The sequence below is a fragment of the Neomonachus schauinslandi genome, chromosome 12 (genome assembly GCF_002201575.2).
Source record: "Neomonachus schauinslandi chromosome 12, ASM220157v2, whole genome shotgun sequence".
Classification (NCBI taxonomy): Eukaryota; Metazoa; Chordata; class Mammalia; order Carnivora; family Phocidae; genus Neomonachus; species Neomonachus schauinslandi.
The window spans coordinates 47,246,478-47,266,722 of NC_058414.1; positions in this window are offsets into that span (position 1 = coordinate 47,246,478).

Below are 20,245 nucleotides of genomic sequence, written 5' to 3' on the forward strand. Positions count from 1 at the left end.
TATTCTGTTTTATAAAATGCTAAAGAGAGTTTATTATCTTTTTACTTTTTTAAGACTTATTTATTTTAGAGAGTGAGAACATGGGGAGGGGAGGGGCAGAGGGAGAGGGAGAGACAGTTTTAAGCAGGCTGCGCTGTGTGAGAGCCCAACACACAACTCAGTCTCACAACCCTGAGATCACAACCCTGAGGACACGATCTGAGCCAAAACCAAGAGTCGGATGCTTAACGGACTGTGCCACCCAGTGCCCCACACTAAAGAGAATTTAAATCACAGCCCCTGATCTGAAACTGAAGAGCCAGGATTTAAACCTCCGTGATCCCACAGTAAAATGTATTGCCTTTTGGTCACTGATTAGGTTTCTAGTTTCTCTTTTAGTGATACCTAAATTACCAATCTAGGAATCCCAATTAGCTTTGGTTGCCTATATTTCTTCTGACAGTTTTCTCCGAGGATATTGAGTCCTCCTAATATTGAACCTCAGACTGAGGAATGGAAATCTCACTATCTTTTTGTTGACAGATTTCTCTAAGGCCAACCTCCAATCACAGACAGCCATGCCCCAGAATGCCCTAAAGTCATGCTCTATAAATCTGGAACAACTTGTTGCTATTGCCCTAAACTCCTATGTGAGAAGCTGAGGTAGTAGCATGTGGGGTTTGTCAGTCCCATCAGTATGGCTATATTTTGTACCTGTCTCTTCTCCCATTCCTGCTCTTTACTAGACACCTGGCACAACCCACCAGATGCCAAGGTATGACTAACTGAACATTTAGTCTGTAGTAAATGGAGAGGTACTTTAACAGTAAAAACCACTTCGGTCAATGAGTAAATATTTATACTATAGAAGTATTTGGTCTTTGGTGCCATATGTATAATTAAAACTAACTTAAAAATATACTTCTATTTAGTCAAGCAAAGCTTACAGAGGGAATTGGCATGAATTTTTTTTACTTAAAAATGTGTAAAACATACACAGTAATAGTTTCTGACGGTATAGAACAGCTTGCTCATTAAAATTTCATGTTTTCTTAGAATGGAAGGAGCGATAAGAAGATTTTCAGAATGTCTAATCATCCTGGAGAACACTATCCCAGTTCTATTCATTTTGCAAATGCTAAAATAGGGTAGATTATGCAGAAATTAAAAAGCAAGAACATCCTACATTTAAAAAATTGGTAGGTAGTGTCACTATAAATTATATATTACAATAGGAAGGTTCGTGGTATAAACAAATTTTGATATTATGATAAAAGATGTATTGGCTATATCACTGATGTATTGAACAATCTTACATGTTTACTGCTTCACCTGGATAAAAAGATAAGTACCAGTGTTAAAAGGAATAATTCTCTTTCACACGCATAAACTGTTGTCAAACCCAGAAAGGGAAATGTATAGTGTTTTCTTAAAGTCTGGAAACTTGGGCTAAAATTGGTATTATTAGGTAGATGGTCACAAATACATCAAGTATTTTGTAAGATAATCCAAAAGACAGCATCTGTTTGACTTTTTCAATAGTGGTCTATACTAATCTTTGATTTATTAAAAAATTACATTTTAATTACTTAAATGACATTAGAGTACAGTACATTCTCCTAATCTGTTTCACAGAGTAGAAACTGAAGATTTTAAAAATTAAATACCTTAAAAGGTTATTTACCTGTAACCCAGAAAAGCATAAGAAAACATAAAACAAACTAAAAAAGTACAAAGTTCTTACAAATCCCTAACACTATTATTGGTGTGGGGAGTGGTAATGCATATGTTTGGTAAGAATAATAAGTGCCTTCAAAACATAATATATTTTCCTATACCAGCATCACTTCCTCAGTTGTAATGATGTGTTTACATGTCTGTTTGCACCTGCTTCTTTAAGGTAGGCTACCAAGTTTTGGGTATCATCGCAATTTAAGTGCCAAGATGTTCTGTATAGTCACCTGGTGTTTGGAGTCATTTTTTTTTTTTAAGATTTTATTTATTTGACAGAGAGAGAGAGACAGTGAGAGAGGGAACACAGTAGGGGGAGTGGGAGAGGGAGAAGCAGGCTCCCCACGGAGCAAGAGCCCAATGCAGGGCTCGATCCCAGGACCCCCGGATCATGACCTGAGCCGAAGGCAGACGCTTAACAACTGAGCCACCCAGGCGCCCCTGGAGTCATTTTATATATATTATTTGCAAAGGAGTGGGGCAAATGGCATAATAACTTTATCTTCATCAATAGGGTCAAAATATCACGTGACTACTGCCCTATACTTTTGAAAAAAAGATGAGTAAGACATTGAATAAATAAATGATGTTTCAACTGTGATTTTCAAATTACTTCCTATTAATAGTATTTGAAAGATAATTGTTTCCTTTAAATGCCTCCAAAATAATAATTATAAAAATCCTAAGAAATAAAATAGTTATTAAAAACCCTATTTAAAATATATGAAAGTGCTCAGACTACCAAAGTATGAATACAATGTAATGTAAATGTACTATAATAAAATTATAGATATATATGTAAGCTTATATGTTTAGAATAATAGAAATGTATCAAAATATTACTGATAGATCTCTAGTGATATTATAGGTAATTGTCTTTCTTGTATTTTCCGTATTTTTAAACTTATAAATTGTAGTATTTAAATGGAAAACTAAATGTTATTTTTACCATATTTTAGATTAAACTATTCTTACCATTCATGTTTTTTCCATGTACTTCACAATATCAATCTCCATTATTTTCACCACAGAATATGCTAGGATTATTATCCCTTGTTGGTTTAGGATATTCTGTAACAGAGAAATTTAATGATTATTTCATGATTACACTATAAACTTATATCCAATATTACATTATAGATTTATATCCACCATGGTTACACTTTAGACTTTCTTCCAAAGCAGAACAAATTGGAAAAATTTGATTTCATCATCAAATTTTAGGAATAATATTTTCTAAAGTGTTACTCATTGTATGATTTCAAGGGAAAATTTATGTTCGAAAAGAAGCAAAACTATTTTTGTTAAAGTACCTGTACACCCACATTTTACTTATGAAAATTAAGATGTTGAAAATTTTCTATTCTTCAGAGTTGATTTATTATATATAAAATATTGAAAACTAACATAAAGCGCAAATCTAATCCTGCACTCAAAGCGTAACTAACAAATAGGCTTCTGGGAAGACTGTGGAGTAGGAGGACCCTAAGCTCGCCTCTTCACATGGATATAAGCAGGTAACACTCACGTCAGCTTAAATATCCCAGAAAGAGACCCAAAGACGGGCAGAATGAACTCCATAACTGAAAGTAGAGAAGAGGCCACATTGAAAAAGTTAGGAAACATGGAGATAGGATTGGAGACCTAAAGGGACTGTAGCCATCACAGGATGGAGCCAGGAGTGCAGTAAAGGTCAAGAAATAGATGACCACAGGGGGGCCCCACACAGGGAAAACAAACCCCCATAAAAATTGGCTGTGAAAGCAAGAGAGGATGAATTTCATGAGTTCTTACAAGCAGTGGGACTTAAAGCCTGAAATTCTCAAAATCAGTGTGCTTGGCTCTGGAAGAGCCCTGAGGGCATCAGGGAGCTGAGGCCCTGCCCTGAAAGACGCAGCACCGCAAGCAGTCTGAACAGATCAGCAGGACACCTCCAGGAACAAAGGAACTGGCAGGTACCATTGCCCTCCAACGCCCCTCAGCACAAACACTTGGCCATCTGTGGGAACCAGCACTGCGCCCACACTCAGTACCTAACTTGCTTGCACCAAGCCCCGCCCCCCTGCTCTTCAGCACCTCTGCCCTTTCCAGTTATTTTTGCATCAGTCCCAGAGCTGCAGGGCCCCTCCCCTCGAAGCCCAACACAAACCTTGCCCCCGTCGTCCCCTGACCTGTGCCTTTTCCAGGGCCTAGGTCTTGGCAGCTGCCGCAGCAGTGCCAAACTTTTCAGAAACCTGAGGAGCACCTTGTTAAACAAGTGTGGGACCCATGCACCCACCTTTGCAGCTCCACTTGGGCTGGCCAGTCCTGAGCCAGCAGCTCCAGGTCCCAATTAACAAGTAGACCAGCGTGTACCTTGTTAAAACGCACCCTACACCTGTCAGGGACCAAACACTGCTGACAGCAGGCAAAGAGGGCCACTGCAGACAACTGAACCGAAGGGAAAAGAGGCAAGAACACAACAAGGCACACACAATGCACGCAGGAGATACTCCCTGAAGCACCAGTTCCTGGGGAATGAAGGACACTGCACTGCAGGACATTTCAGATCTCTTCTTCATAAGGCCACTACCTGTAAGAGCAGGAGACAGAGCTGAATTCCCTAACATGCAAAAACAGACCCAGAGAAAAAATGAGGAGACAGAGATATATGTCCTAGAGGAAAGAAGAGAACCAAACCACAGCAAGGGACCTAAGCAAAATGGATAGAAGCAATATGCTTAATAGAGAATTTAAAGTAATGATCATTAAGATACTCACGGGACATGAGAAAAGAGTAAAGGACATCAGCGAGATCCTTAACAAAAAAGATAAAGAATCGGAGATGAAGAACACAATAAATTAAATTAAAAATACACTTGATGCAATAAAATAGTAGGCTAGTTGAAGCTGAGAAGTGAATTAATGACCTGGAAGACAGAGTAATGGAAACTAACCAACCTGAGCAAATGGGAGGAAAAAACATGTAAATTGATAATAGTCTTAGGGAACTTAGTCAAGTGTAATAACATTTGCATTATCAGGATCCCAAAGGAAGAAGAGAAAAGGGCGCAGAAATTTTACTTGAGGAAATAGTAGCTGAAAACTTCCCTAATCTGGGGAAGGAAACAGATATCCAGATCCAGGCGGCATGAGATCCACTCTCCCCCCCCCCCCCCCCCCCAAATTCAACCCAAGGAGAACCATGCCAAGGCACATAGTATTAAAATGGCAAAAAGTAGTGAAAAAGAAAGAACCTTACAAGCAACAAGAGAAAAGAAGACTCCATTAAAAAGCTACTAGAAGTGATCAATGAATTCAGTAAAATATTAGGATACAAAGTCAAGGTACAGAAATCTGTTTCATTTCTATATACTAATATTGAAGGAGCAGAAAGAGAAACTAAGAAAATTCTAATTACAATTGCACCAAAAATAATAAAGTACTTAGGAATAAACTTAACCAAATTGGTGAAAGACCTGCGCTCTGAAAACTACAAAGCACTGATGAAAGAAACTGAAGATGACACAGACAAATGGAATCCATGCTCATTGATTGAAGGACAAATATTGTTAAAATGTCTATTCTATCCAAAGCAATCTACACATTTAATACAATCCTTATCAAAATACCAACAGCATTTTTGCAGTGCTAGAACAAACAATCCTAAAATTTATAAGGAACCACCAAAGACCCTGAATAGCCAAAGCAATTTTGAAAAAGAAAAGCAAAGCTCGAGGTATCATGATTCCAGACTTCAAGTTATATTACAAAACTGTAGTAATCAAAACAGTATGGTGCTGGCACAAAAACAGGCACATAGATCAATAGAAAACTCAGAAATAAACCCACAATTATATGGTCAATTAATCTTTAACAAAGCAGGAAAGAATATCTAATGGGAAAAAGACAATCTCTTCAATAAATAGTATTGGAATAATTGGACAGCTACATGCCAGCGAATGGAACTAGACCATTCTCTTACACCATACATCAAAATAAATTCAAAATGCATTAAAGACCTAAATGTGAGATCTGAAAACATTAAAATCCTAGGGGAGAGCACAGGCAATAATGTCTCTAACATCGGCTGTACAACTTTTTTCTAGATAAGTCTCCTGAGGCAAGGAAAACAAAAGCAAAACTGAACTATTGGGACTTCATCAAAATAAAAAACTTCTGCACAGCAAAGGAAACAATCAATAATACTAAAAGGCACTCTACTGAATGGGAGAAGATATTTGCAAACAACATATCCAATAAAAGGTTGGTATCGAAATATATAAAGAAATGATACAACTCAACACCCAAGAAACAAATAACCCAACTAAAAAATGGGAAGAAGACATGAACAGATGTTTCTCCAAAGAAGACATATACATGGCCAACAGACACATGAGAAGATGCTTGACATCACTAATTATCTGGGAAATACAAACCAAAACTAATGCAATATCACCTTACACCTGTCAGAATGGCTAAAATAAAAAACACAGGAAACAACAAATTCGGGTAAAGGTGTGGAGAAAAAGGAACCCTATGCACTGATAGGAATACAAACCGGCTCAGCCATTGTGGAAAACAGTATGGGGGTTCCTCAAAAAGTTACAAATAGTACTACCCTATGATCCAGTAATCACATTAGTGGGTATTTATCCAAAAAATACAAAAATATTAATTCAACGGATACATGCACCCTTATGTTTATAGCAGCATTATTTACAATAGCCAAATTATGGAAGCAGCCCAAGTGTCCATCAATAGATGAATGGATAGAAAAGAAGGTGTGTGTGTGTGTGTGTGTGTGTGTGTATAATGGAATTTTATTCAGCCATAAAGAAGAATGAAAGCCTGCCATTTGTGACAACATGGATAGAGCTAGAGAGTATAATGGTAAGTGAAGTCAGTGAGTCAGAGAAAGACAAATACTATCTGATTGCACTCATGTGTAGAATTTAAGAAACAAAACAAAGGAGCAAAGAAAAGAAAAAGAGAGAGGGAGAGATCAACCAAGAAATAGACTCTTAACTATAGAGAATCAACTCATGGTTACCAGAGTGGGGGGGGGGGGGGGGGAGGGGGGAAACAGGTGATGGGGATTAAGGAGCTCACTTGTGATGAGCACCTGACGATGTATGGAATTGTTAAATCACTATATTGTACACCTGAAACTAATATAACACTGTATGTTAACTACACTTGAATTAAAATAAAAACTTGAGGAAAAATAAATAAAAGTGTGATATAAAATGGTTAATACACACTGTTAATTCTGATACATCATACAATTTTAAAAATGTAAGCACTTAGTCTTATCAAGTTAATGCCATAAAAATAGGTATTTTCAGATTTTTGGTGACTGATTCTTTAAATCTCTAAGGTTAGTATTTTCTTATTGTAAATCTTTCTTAATCACGACTTTTTTTAGGAGAACAAAGAATGTAAATATATATGAAACATGAAACTTAACGTGTGGTTCAAATATTGTAATCCCAAATGAATTACTAAAAGAAAGGTGTGATAGAATTATTTAGAGTTGCATGAAAGCGAGGCTTAAACACTGTGTAATTTAATCATATTCTCTAATATTTTAAGAAGCTTAGCTTTATACATTCTACAAAGTAATTTTGCCTAGACTAAGGAAACAGCTATTTTCATCAAAATTCGCTTCATTAAAATTAAGTGATTAGATATGTTAGTTGTTTGTCTTGGTTCTGAGACTTCATTAGAGTTTTATTAAAATCAAAGCAAAAAAACCCCATTCTTTATTATTCTTGTTATTACTTGAAATTATCTATCCACTGGATAGAATGTATACAGAAATTTACAGCATACAAAATTTAGCATGAGATACAAAACAGCAACGGCTAAACAAGCGTAAGAGTCTGGGTTGATGAGTGTCAGAGACTAAGATTTCTTCCTTCTGTTACTCTGCCGTCCCCAGGGTGGGCTCCTCCTTCTCAGTGGCAAAATGACTCACCACCGCATCCACAGTCTAGCCTTAAAAAAGTGGGTGCGGCAGGCAGTCTGGAGTATAGTGATTCTGGGCGTCCTGGAAATTGCTCACATTACTTTTTAATGTATTTCATTGGCCATAATTTAATCTCAGAGCTACAGCTAGCTACCAGGGAGACTAGGAAATGGAGTCTCTATTCTGGGTGGCTATGGGACCAATTAAAAATAAGGAACTCTTGTCTCTACCAAAGAAGGGAAAAATATATACCAGAAGAAACCTAGTAGCCCCTCCTGTAGTCATATTTGCATAAATTCTAAAAGTCTAGTCCTTGAAAATTTGTAATGGTTAAAAGAATACTGAAATAAAAAATCTTTTTCTTAATTTAGACACTATAGTTGTACTAGACTGAGCATTACTATTTTGACTTTTATTCAGTATGGAATCTGCTTGTCATAGCATCAAATTTAGGTGTCAGTTTGGAACCTTTTCCAAATTTAAGATTTCCAAATTTCCCAATTTTCCAGTGTAAGAGGGAGGCCCCAAATAAAACAAGACAGCTAAATGTTGTTTGTTTGCTACAGCAAAGACTCAACCAAGTACAAAAACCCTGGTGAGTCTTGCCCAGTGGGAAAAGTATATCAGAAGGAATCAGTTACTAAAAGTATTAGTATTAATATTATTTTTAAAAGAGTTAATATTTAGATTTAGTCACATGTACATCATTGATTACTTGTTTTTTACATTTCAATCCTTCTTTCTAGAATTATTTTCCTTCCACCTAAAATATGTATTTTGGAATTTCCATTAAACTATTTCTTTGAGGTAGATTTCTTATGTGTGAAATGTATCTTGCCTTTATTCTTGATAGTTTTGTGGATATGGAGTTCTAGTTTGACAGTTATTTTCTCTCAGTACATTGAAGATGTTATTCCTTTAGTTTCTATTGGCTCTCCAAGTTGCTATTACAAACAAAAATCAGAATCAGACCTATAAATGCATAAGACAAGCTGATGGCTGCCAAAGGGCCGAGGGTCAGAGAAAGGGAAAAATGGGTGAAGTGGAGTGGGAGGTACAGACTTGCAGTTATAGAATGGATAAGTCATGAGAATAAAAGGTACAGCTAGGGAATATGGTCTATCGTATTGTAATAGCCTTGAATGATGACAGATGATAGCTACACACACTTGTGGTGAGCATAGCATAATGTATAGGAATATTGAATCACTACCTTGTACACCTGAAACTAATGTAACATTGTGTATCAACTATACTCAAATAATTTTTTTTAAGTTTAAAAAAAAAAAGCTTCTGTTTGAAAATCAGCCAGCTAATGATTGTTCCTTTTAGGTAGTCTGAATCTTTTAAGTATTAAATTCTTAAGACCACAAATAAAACTGTTATTGGATGCAGATTGAGAATAATCTTTATAGTTATATTACACTCCTCTGAACTGTAACCTATAGTATAAGTAATAATAATACAGGCATACCTCCAAGATACTGCAAGTTGGGTTCCACACTACCACTTCAAGTAAATCGGGTCAAATGAATTGTTTTGGTTTCCCAGTACATATAAAAGTTATGTTTACACTATCCTGTAGTCTATTAAGTGTGCAATAGGATTATGTCTAAAAAAAACCTGATAATGAAAAATGTGTAAAAGATTGTGAGAATTACAAATTGTGACAGGGAGACACAAATGAGCAAATGCTGTTGGAAAAATGGCGCGGAGAGAAGTGCTCCAGGCCCGGTTGCCACAAACCTTCAATTTGTAAAACACGCAATACCTGCAAAGTGCAATAAAGCAAAGCGCAATAAAACCAGGTCTGCCTGCAGTAACTAACATTTGTTTAGCGCTTACCTTGTGCCTGACACTGTGGTAAACACACCCCTCCTTAATTGTCTCATTCAGTTCTCACAGTAATCTTTGGCGGTAGGTACTCCTCTTATCTCCGTTTTGCGTGAGGAATGAGACTCAGGAAAGTTAGATAACCTCTGTCAGATCACACAGCCAGGAGCGAGAGGGGAGGAGAGAACAAACTGAGGTCAGTGGGAGTAACACCACCCTGGCTCAGGTGAAAATTACTTGCAGTCTGAGTGTAGACGGTGCAGCGATTTGCAGCCCATTGGGTTACGCTGGAACTACATTTCCCAGAATCCCTCTCCTCCTTGCTTCCCGGAGAGTGTCAGCGGAGGGCAAGAGTTGCGGGAAATTTAGGTGGGAGTGAGAAAAGAGCCGTTACTCTCTGAAAGTCATCCAGTTACTGGGGTGGGAATCCAACACAGAGGTGCCCGCCAGTGCATTCAGGCTTGCCCAGGCCCTTGCTTGATGTCCCACTCTCCAGCCCTGGGGACAAACAATGACGCCAGCCACAGCTCCCACCCCAAGGGATGCAGAGGCAACAGCCGTGCTGAGATTTTTTTCCTCCTTTCACCTTGTCCTGCTCCCTGAGCTGGACAAGCCCACTTCCCAGTTTCCCTTGCCAGCGTCCACCCTTCCATTTGTGCCCCAACTGAGGGGAGCTGGCCTCCAAATCCTCTTTCCAGACCCACAAATATGTATGGTCTAACTCCTTTAACAAATCCCTATTCCATAATAACTGCAATGATTCCATATCCTTAACTGAACCATGACTAAACCTGGAGGTGATACAGTGTTAAAATACTGCCCAAGAGCGGTGTCTTTAAAAAAAAAAAAAAAAAAAAAAACTCCCTTGTGTGTGTTCCTGGAAATGTAGATTTTGGGGTCCCTGTCTTAGATATTTTGATTACTAGGCAGGGTTAGATTCTGACTTTCATAGGCCCTAGGCATCTCTGCCTTCAGTGTACCCCTTTATCTATAAAAAATATTAAACATATTTTACGAATGTGTTGGTATAAAGACAAATACAATCCAAGCTGAATTATATCTATTTTTTCTTCTAATTTTAAAGAAGAGTAAACATTTTCTTGGATCCTAAAAATATTGTGGATCCTAGACCTGTGTCTACTGTGGCTAATGTCCAAGCTGACCCTGTTAGTAGGTTTGGAGAGGAGCCAGGAATATGAATTTTAGTAGCCTCCCCTGGTGATTCTTCTCCTTAGGCAAGTTTGAAAAGCACTGCTAGAGGATATGTGTACCTCAGGACCTTGAGGAAGCTCTGTAATCACATCGTTAAAGGGTAAATAACAAAAACAACCTTCATATGGAAGGGAACACATTTGTGGAGGAAACACTTTTTAAAAAAGTATAATAACAACAACAAAACCTAGCCCTGCAAAATACCAACAGATATCCCACCCTGTGCCTTATGCTTATAACACATCTGATTTTGCAAGTTTTGTCTCATTTCCATGCATTGGTCTTACAGTAGAATCACTGTAGCATTGTTTCTGTAGGAAATTGTATACCAATGAATCATTGAATCTCTCTTACAAGCTCCTCTGAGAATTAAGGTCCAAAGGTAAAGGAAAGTTATGATAAAACAAACAAAAAAAACAGGTCCACTCATAAGGCATAATTTCCCAGGCTGCTGTGCTTATAAAGTTCTAGCATAAAATTGATTTGCCTTTATTTGTTTCCTGTCTCGGAATTAAATTTTAATCTCCTTCCTGGAGGGAAATAAATTGTATAATATAACTCAGGATTTAGAGCAGTGCTCTAATCAATGTGGACTCCTTGAGAAACACTAAAGATAAAAGTCAAGAGTATAAGTAAATAGGTTTTTTCCTGACCCTGAAAATAAATCCAAGATGCTAAGCAAAGACAAATATCCAAAATTTCATGTTGCTTTTTTTTTTTTTTTGGTGAAACTATATTCTCTTAAGCAACTTCTATGTTTATGTCTTATCTCTATTACTAGATGGTTTGTTGAGTATATTTTCTCTGTTTCTCTGTTTCCCAATGGCACCTCTGTATTACCATGAAAGTAGATGTCCCTCAAAAATAACTTTTTATACTTAATGAAAGAAGAAAAAACTTGAGATAGATTTTTAAGATATATTTCTGGTTTTTTGTTGTGGGGACTGAGAAATGGGATTCATGTATTTATGATGTCAAAGTGTGCAGACTTTGGTTGAAATGAACTTTTCAAAGTATCTCAAGGTTGAACTGTGAAAAAATATCTTTAAGGTCTAAAGAAGGATTAGGATACATTAGAGATTGATTGCTTTGTTTTCAATTCTTCTGCAGAGATTCTGCTTCTTCTGTTTCTTCTCACTGTGTGCTCCCAGGGCATGTTTCCAGTATTTGGAAAGAACAGAGGTTTAGTGCATTCTCCCTATGCTCATCCTCAGCTAAAACACAGGTTAAAAAGAAATCCTATCTTCACTTTTCCTAGGGAAAACAGGAACCAGACAGGAAGCAAAAGAACTTAAAAGGAGTAAGCACAATACATACAATAACAGTCCCTGACACCAATCTGAGAAATGTCACTTTCCATCTGTCCTAAAAGGTACAGAATATCGACATGCTACACAATGGGGCAGGACAATGCTTTCAGAGATTTTTCAGTTACCCCAACTTTAGGTGTATCGTAGTACAGTTAAATTACTTTGTTAATTTGTGAATTCTCAGAAAAAAATTGTAAAGCACACTATAAATTAGATTTGCTGCATAGAATTTTCAGAATACATAAAAAAAAGCAACAGAGGAAAGGAGACTGTGTGCCTAAGTATCACTTAATTGGTTATCCTGGTGTGATGATGCAGAGAACTTTGGAGCTCTAAGAAGCTTAACTGCTGATGGTTTGCGAGAGCATGTCCATTAAAAACAGTCCTGGTGCTTCAGTTCTTGAGGCCAGTTCTTCTCTTAGAATGTGGTTACCATCTCATAAGAGTGGTAGAGATATTGAAAATATTATTATGTACCTGCAGACACATTCTTTGATTTTTAAGGTAATAAATCTTTACTATTTTGAATATCAAGACGTGCTGCCCATTAATCTAGCATATTTAAGAGTTAAGAACATTTTTCGTAGAACCTTGAAATGATAGAGGCAGAGGACAGTTGGGTGTTTTCCTGATTCCTGGGGAAATGACAATAACGCTCTCCTAATATTTGAATTAGGCATACTTTGATCCCTCAATTCTTCCTCACCATTACCTCCCAAGATGTCCATGAATGGAAGATCAGAATATAAACAAAGTCAGTGAAGTAAAGTAAAAAGTGTTGCACAAGTTGACAGTTGTACAATAAGTGAAATTTCTATGTTTATTTCATAAGCATTGTGAATTACAAGAGTACATTTGCCTTCAGAATTTTTAAGATCCCGAACTGATAAAACAAAAAGAAATGTCTTTTTACTTTTCTTGAAGAGGTTGCTTTTATTACCTGTAGAAGACAATATTTGACATAGTTCCCAACTTCACAACGACTCTTTTGCTGAGATCTACATTCACCAAAACAAGAATCTCATGAGTAAAGTCTGTGGAAGCTGTTTATACCTATGACTGCACTCTCTGGGCCAGTTGCCTATGATGGACATTTGATCCAATTTTAGCCAAATTCCCTCCAGTAAAATGGAAAGTGAGATTAGCAGATATTTTGCAGCAGGTCTCTGTAGGTAGTTGGTACTGAAGTGATGGAAGTTCCGTAGCTGGGGAACTTGTGTATAGAGAAACAAGGAAAGCTGAACTAGAGATATAACAATGTAGGAGATGTAAAAGAACAGATGTAAAAATATATATTACTCCAAAGGAAAAGAGAGAGAGAGGGAAAGAGAGAGAGAGAGACCAAAGAATGACTCCCAGGATTGTCTAGTTCTCTCATTTCCTTTATAGATCTCCAGTACACTTTTTTATTTTTTAAGATTTTATTTATTTGAGAAAGAGAGCGGGAGAGAGCACGAGCAGGGTGGAGGGACAGAGGGAGAGGGAGAAGCAAACTCCCTGCTGGGCAGGGAGCCTGATGCAGGGCTCCATCCCAGGACTCTGGGATCATGGCCTGAGCTGAAGGCAGATGCTTAACTGACTGAGCCACCCAGGCGTCCCACCAGTGTACTTTTTATTCTTAGCCCTCGTAAGATAGCTTTGTACCCTCAAAATAGATCTCTCCCTTTTTGCATAAGCTTGTTCTAAGCATGTTCTACAAGATAAATCCAAAATATCTCTAAGACATCATCCCATAATTATCAATTGCAAACACTGGCCCCCCTCAAAATTTACTTTCATTTCTTTAGACATTTTAATACTGATTGAATAGTAAATGTTCTATTCTTTTTCCTATTTAATGTATCCAATATACCAAATTGAGCTGCATTAACAAGTATGAATAACAGACCATATGTTCACAGGTACAATGGTGATTTTCTGATCATGCTGTCTGCTCACATTTCCAAAACAATCAATCAAATAAATTAATAATGAAAAGTTAATTGAGTACAACTTTTTTTAAATATAGGACTTGGTGCTGTGGGGGATACAAAAAGAAAATAATGCAATTCATGCGAGAGCGCATCATTTTCAATAACAGATTATTTCCTATATGTGAAAAGTAGTGATCTATTCAATAAATTAAAAAAAAAAAGTTCAGAGTGGGATAAATTTAACCACACAAATAGTTCCATCTAATTTTCTGAAGGAATCACATCATTAAATAATTTAATCCAGCTTCTCAGAATTCGTTATATAGTATTTTGATGTGGAAGCAATTCCAAATGGTTTGAATCGACTTTCAAAATGATTTCTCCTTATATAAGGAGATAATTGCTTGGTATGTCAGTCAGTATTTTTAGTTATAAGTAACATAAATCAGCTCTGGCTGAATAAAGCAGAAAATGAATTTATCACAGAATATTGAGTAATACATAGCATCATGAGAAGGGCTGAAGAACTAAGACATCCAACAATGGATAATGCTCAGAACTGTGCTGGAGAAGTGGTCTAGTCAGGACACCGCCTGCACGCACAGGGACTACAAGCTTTCCCACAGCCGAAAATGGCTGCCATGGATGTTTTACATGGTTGTCAATACAGTCAGCGCTCCATCTTAGGAACTGTTTCCCTGCAGCCACCCCTCTTTCAGAGAGAATTCTATAGCTTTCCTTCTTTGCATCACTAGCCTCCAAATCACAGTCCGGCAGAGCACTGGACTTACAGCTGTGCCCTACCTGCAAGGGAAGCTGGGAACTCATGAATATGGCATTTCCAGCTTCACAGGAAGAGGTAGGCTCTCACAGGATTTAAGGAATTGAGAATGCCTTAACATGGCAAGGTGGTCCCTATCCTGAGCTGTCAAAAAGTGTGAGAACTGTCTAGGACATCATGTATGCCAAGGGCTAGTACAATTAATGTCAGTTCTTTCCTTCTTTTTGTATTCTTTTTAGTACTTCTTCTCCTTTCAAGTTGTTTTCTGCAGCAGTGATTCAGAGCAAGTGTATCCAGAAAAGTTCTTATCCCAATAAAAGGTCATGGATTGAAAATATTTTTATGTTTCACATGTCTTACTGCTTTTCAGCGGAACAACAATATGAGTAGATGAAGTAAAATTCATATATAGGAAACACTGAGGCTTAATTAAAGTTCTTTTCAAAGATTGCGCATGCCTAGCTCACAGTGATGGCAGGGATTTTCAGAATGTCCTTGATAAGTATTTGAGCTATAGGATAGGCTATTCCTCAAAAAAAGAAAGATGTATGCCTGCATTTTCTTAATTTCTAGGAAGGAAAAATAAAAAGAAAAAAAACCCACCCTTCCCAAAGTCTACAAATTTGAAGAGTTGTGGGAAATAGCAATTTTGTCTGACCTGTGCATGAACTGGTGACTACAATTTGTGATTAAGAAGAAAAAATTATGCCTAGGAATTTGGGACCATCACTAGACACAAGTACAGAGATGGACATATTCATATGAAGGAATGAAATAATGTGTCCTTTGAGCTCCACATCATACTCCCATAATAAAGAAGGGCAGAAAAATATGGTGCCATAAGCTGCCCTAGAGATTTTTAATGCTGTCCCACGAGAGTATTCCCTCCTTGCTCACTCACGATTATGCTGATGTTGGTTGTTTTTGGGGAGAGAATCTTTCTCCTTCTCCCCTTCTAGGTTCTTTGGCTTTAAATTGACAAAAGACAGATTAACAGAAAAACAAATTTAATTGGGTATGGATGGGAGCCCCACAAAGACATGAGAGGCTCCCTGAAAGTCAGACAATTGAGGTTTATATGTAATCCTGAGCTAAGGAGAAAGGGGTAAGAGTCTGGGACTTCAAAGGGGAAGAAGACAATCCACAGGAAGATGGAAAGAACCACTGTTTGCCATGCTCTTCAGATAAGTCTTTCTGATGTAGAAAGTGATCTCTAGTGTAGGTCTCTTCCTGAACCAGGCTATATAAATTCTTTTAGGCAGTTAAAGGGGAAGCAAAGAGTTCCTTCTGAGTCCTTTGGGCCCCAATTATTTTCAACTCGAAATAATCCACATGCCAAAATGGCACATTCTCGGGTGAACTGCCCCAAAGCCCATCATTTTTATTTATATTCTCCCTAAATTTTATACTTTGTCATTGAAAATGGAGTTTGCATTTTCTCCTGTGATGGAAAGAGTTTCAAAGGCAAGTGAAGTGTGGCCATGAAATCCCCATTTGCACCTTCTTCCTCACCTCTCTCCTTAACCCCCTCCCTGAGACATACACACAAAATGGCCAGGGCCCTTTAAGCCAATAAAACTTTAATTAGAGGAGTTACATAAATACAGATGCCACAGGTATTAATTTTGAATTGTTTATTGGTTTCTGTAATGTTTTAGTCCTAATTCTTAGTGAAGTAATTTCTTAGAGAAAAATACAAATAACCAGAAATCCCAGGAAATGTGACAATGTGACTTCACAAACCAAGCAATAAAAAAATAGGAAACTAAGGACTGACTCTTGAATCAATCATGTCCCTACTGTGGCTATTATGTGACTAGAAAAGTCACTGAATTACCTCAGCTTCCATGCCTCATCCTAGAAAAAGAGAGACATTTTCCTGGGAAGAGAAGCAGAATTTGCCGCTCCCAAAGACATGTCTTTGGCACAGGATTATCTTGAGCTGGTTATTTTTGAGAAACAGCAGACACAGGAGAAGCTCTGGAAATTACGTAGTAGTTCCCCTTTTATAAGAGACACATTTATAAGGGTGACAGATGGTAACTAGACTTATCGTGGGGATCATTTTGCGATGTATAAAAATATGGAATGACTATGATATACCCCTGAAACTAATAGGATAGTATATGTCAACTGCACTTTAATAAAAAAAAAAGTTACTTCACCTTCACTGAAATATATGAAAGAATATTCTGGGGAGAGTTAGAAAACACTATTTAGAAATACTGATTGATCAGTTTGGGTTATATTCAGTTTTGAAGGTGAACAACATATGTAAAACATTGTCCTAAAACATTGTTTTATTGGGGCACCTGGGTGGCTCAGTCACTTAAGCATCTGCCTTTGGCTCAGGTCATGATACCAGGATCCTGGGATCGGACCCTGCTTCTTGCTCCCTGCTCAGCAGGGAGTGTGCTTCTCCCTCCTCTGCCCCTTCCCCTGGCTTGTGCTCTCTCTCTAAAATAAGTAAGTAAGTAAGTAAATAAATAAATAAATAAATAAAATCTTTAAAAAAATAAAACAAAAAACCTATTGTTTTATTAATGAAGCTAGTTATTAAATATATACTGAAAATAAAGGAATAAAATTTTTTCTTCAGATTTCTTTTATTCGAAAGAATTATCATGGAAGAGCTTTCTATCCGATAATAGTAGGCATATTGCAAGTGACATTCTTCAGGAAGAACTAAAAAGAAAATTCTGACAAAAGAAACTGTGTAACTACATTAAACTTTTTTACACAAGCTGCCCATTCTTGAACAGTACAATTCAGAGAAGACCACGTGCTTTAAAGTTTGTGTACTTAGGAGGCCATTACATCCTACTAAGAAGGGAAGAAAGAAATCACAGAGCTTTTTTCAAGCACTTGTAACACATTTCAGCCATTCACTGGGTTCTCAGAACAGACTGAAAACTGAATGTTCATGTCTATCTAAAGTTGCTTGGCTAAGATCACTTTCTGAGAGCTTTTCAACCACATTAGAAGTTTCTCCAAGGCCAAACCAAAGAAGAAACTTAAATCTACCATCCATTCTCAATGTTTTGGCATCATGAACCTATGTACCTTTTCAACTGTATAGCAGGCATTAAAATTCTAAACCCTGTGGTTTTGCAAGATGTTCCAGACCTGTAAGTGTAACGGACTTTAAATGCTGTGTCCTGGGGGAATAGTTCTAAATCTTAATAAATATAAGATGTAGGCATCATCATTCATTGCAGCAGAAGGCAATCTTGTCCACAGGCAACTGGCTGTCTCTATAGAAATCTAGTGAGTGTACTGAGTCAAAGTAGGTCCCAGCAATGGTGCAGGGGCCAAACTTATCTCAGCAAACATATAGCTGTGAGATATAGACAAACGCTGTAGGCTCTGGTTGCATGGGGATTAGCGAGTGAGGCCAGCTGACCTGGCCTCAGCAAAGGGACAGGCCATTAGTAGCTTTGGCAACCTCAGAGTACGTACACTCAGTTTGACTTTGGCTTTAAACTCAGCCTGGCACATCCACTTCAGGGGGAGGAGATGGTCAGCATATGCTAGCGGGTCTCCAGGGCCTTAATAGCAGGGCAACAGAAGTAGGGATTTAAGAAAAGCAAAGAGAAAAAAGAAAGAAAGAAAGCAGAGGGGGCCTCCATAGACCTTTTATATATTGATGGTTAGATCCATTTTTCCTGTTTTTAAACTGCAAAGCATTATCGAGGTCTTAAGCTTAAAATTATGTGGACATCACCTGGTTAGGCAGGGTGCTGCCCAAATGTTAATGTGCACACAGAGCCAAGGAGGGAGTTGTGGAGGGTTAGCTTTGGACTCCAGGGCTTGTCCTCAGGCTTTAGTATCACCCCCACCACTTAGTCTTCATTTGGCTCTGCACTGGTTAATTACATAAGAGGAAGTATCTTTCTCTAGGAGGCAGGCTATTTTTAGGCCTAAGTACTTTCAGAGCAAGAGGCAGTGGAAACAGTTCCTAAGATACAGGGCTGAAAATACTCACAAGAGAGTATGTGTGCTCTGTCACTAGATGGAGCTCACACTCAATTCACTTTTGGGGTGTTAGAAACTTCTGACTCAAAAGCAACAGGAGAATTAAAATGCTTTAAATATGTTGGATATGAAAGAAAGGCACCTAAAATAAACCCATGCCTTCATGCCAATTTCCAGTCTTTGCAAGAGGGTGCCTATGTCTTTCATGCCATTCTCACTGCAGAAATTCTAATAAGCCATATGCAACAACATAGTTGGAAATTATTTGGACGGAACAATGGTAAAAAAGATCTTTTTCAGCCTTGGAGTTGGACTAATGCATACGCTGTTCTGACCTAATTCAGAGCCGCCTGGGAGAGTTGTTCCAGGGGCAAAATCCATCTGCTTGTCATTGATTTCAGGAGGATAACCAGAAGAGCAGTGGTTGGTACTGGGAGAGAAACCTCACAGAGTTGGGCACAGACTTGCCTGGAGAGATTACTGATCACCTCCACTAAAGGAGGTAGCAACATCCCTGACTGACTGCAGGTCAGACGCTGGCTCCTTTCCTATAAAAGGCCATACAGTAAATATCTTCTGCTCTGTAGGCCAGATGGTCTTTTTCACAACTACCCAACTCTTCCAACATGTAGTGCAAAAGTAGCCACAGACAAGATGTAAATAAACGAGGGTAGCTGTGGCCAATGAAACTTTATTTATGGACACCGAAATTTCAATTCCATTTAATTTTCATGTGTTACAAAATATTACTCTGTTAAATTTTTTTCCTACCATTTAAAAACACTGAAGCCCATTCTTACCTCCCGGGCTGTACAAAAACATTGCTGGAGGCTGGAATGGGCCTGTAGGCTACCATCCGGGCTGACTGCTGTACTAGGTTAAAATGTAAGCCCAGTGTGTTAAGGTGGGAGCTCCTTTTGCCCACTTGCAATATTTTCTTCTCTGAGAATGATATCTGTCAGAATGACACTTCTGGCCTCTTGTTCTACCCCTTATTATTATTTTTTTTTCATGGACATAGATTTCCCAGATTGGTGGATCATATCATTAGTTTATTTATCTTAAGTGGACAGAACTAAGCTATTGAAGGTCCCAACTGCAGGTAGATTGTGAGTGGTTGGTGGTCCATTCCTACTACTTTATTTAGCCCGTGGGAGTCAATAGCCTGGGCAGGTGTGGCTCATTTGCATACTGAAACTTTCCTTCAGGAGGTCTCTAACAGACTTTGTTTTGTCCTCTCCAGGCAACCCATGTATCAGGAGATATTAACTCCTTTCCCAGTTCCAAGTGGATCCTGACTTGACCTAAGCCATGATTCCCAACCCCCTTGACATTGACTGGTTCAGGACACATGGCTTAAAACAGTGAGCATTTGTATTAGGTGGTGGCGAATGCTACCAGTTAGGGGTAGGCACAGTGATCTGAGTTGGTTCTAATCTTTTTCCAAGGTTGGAGGAGATGGCTTTCCTCTCTTCCAGTGCATATGAGCAAGAAAGCATGTTGTCAAGAAATTAATACTGTCATTTATCTTGTGACCATGAGGGAAGCAAGCCTGAGGCCA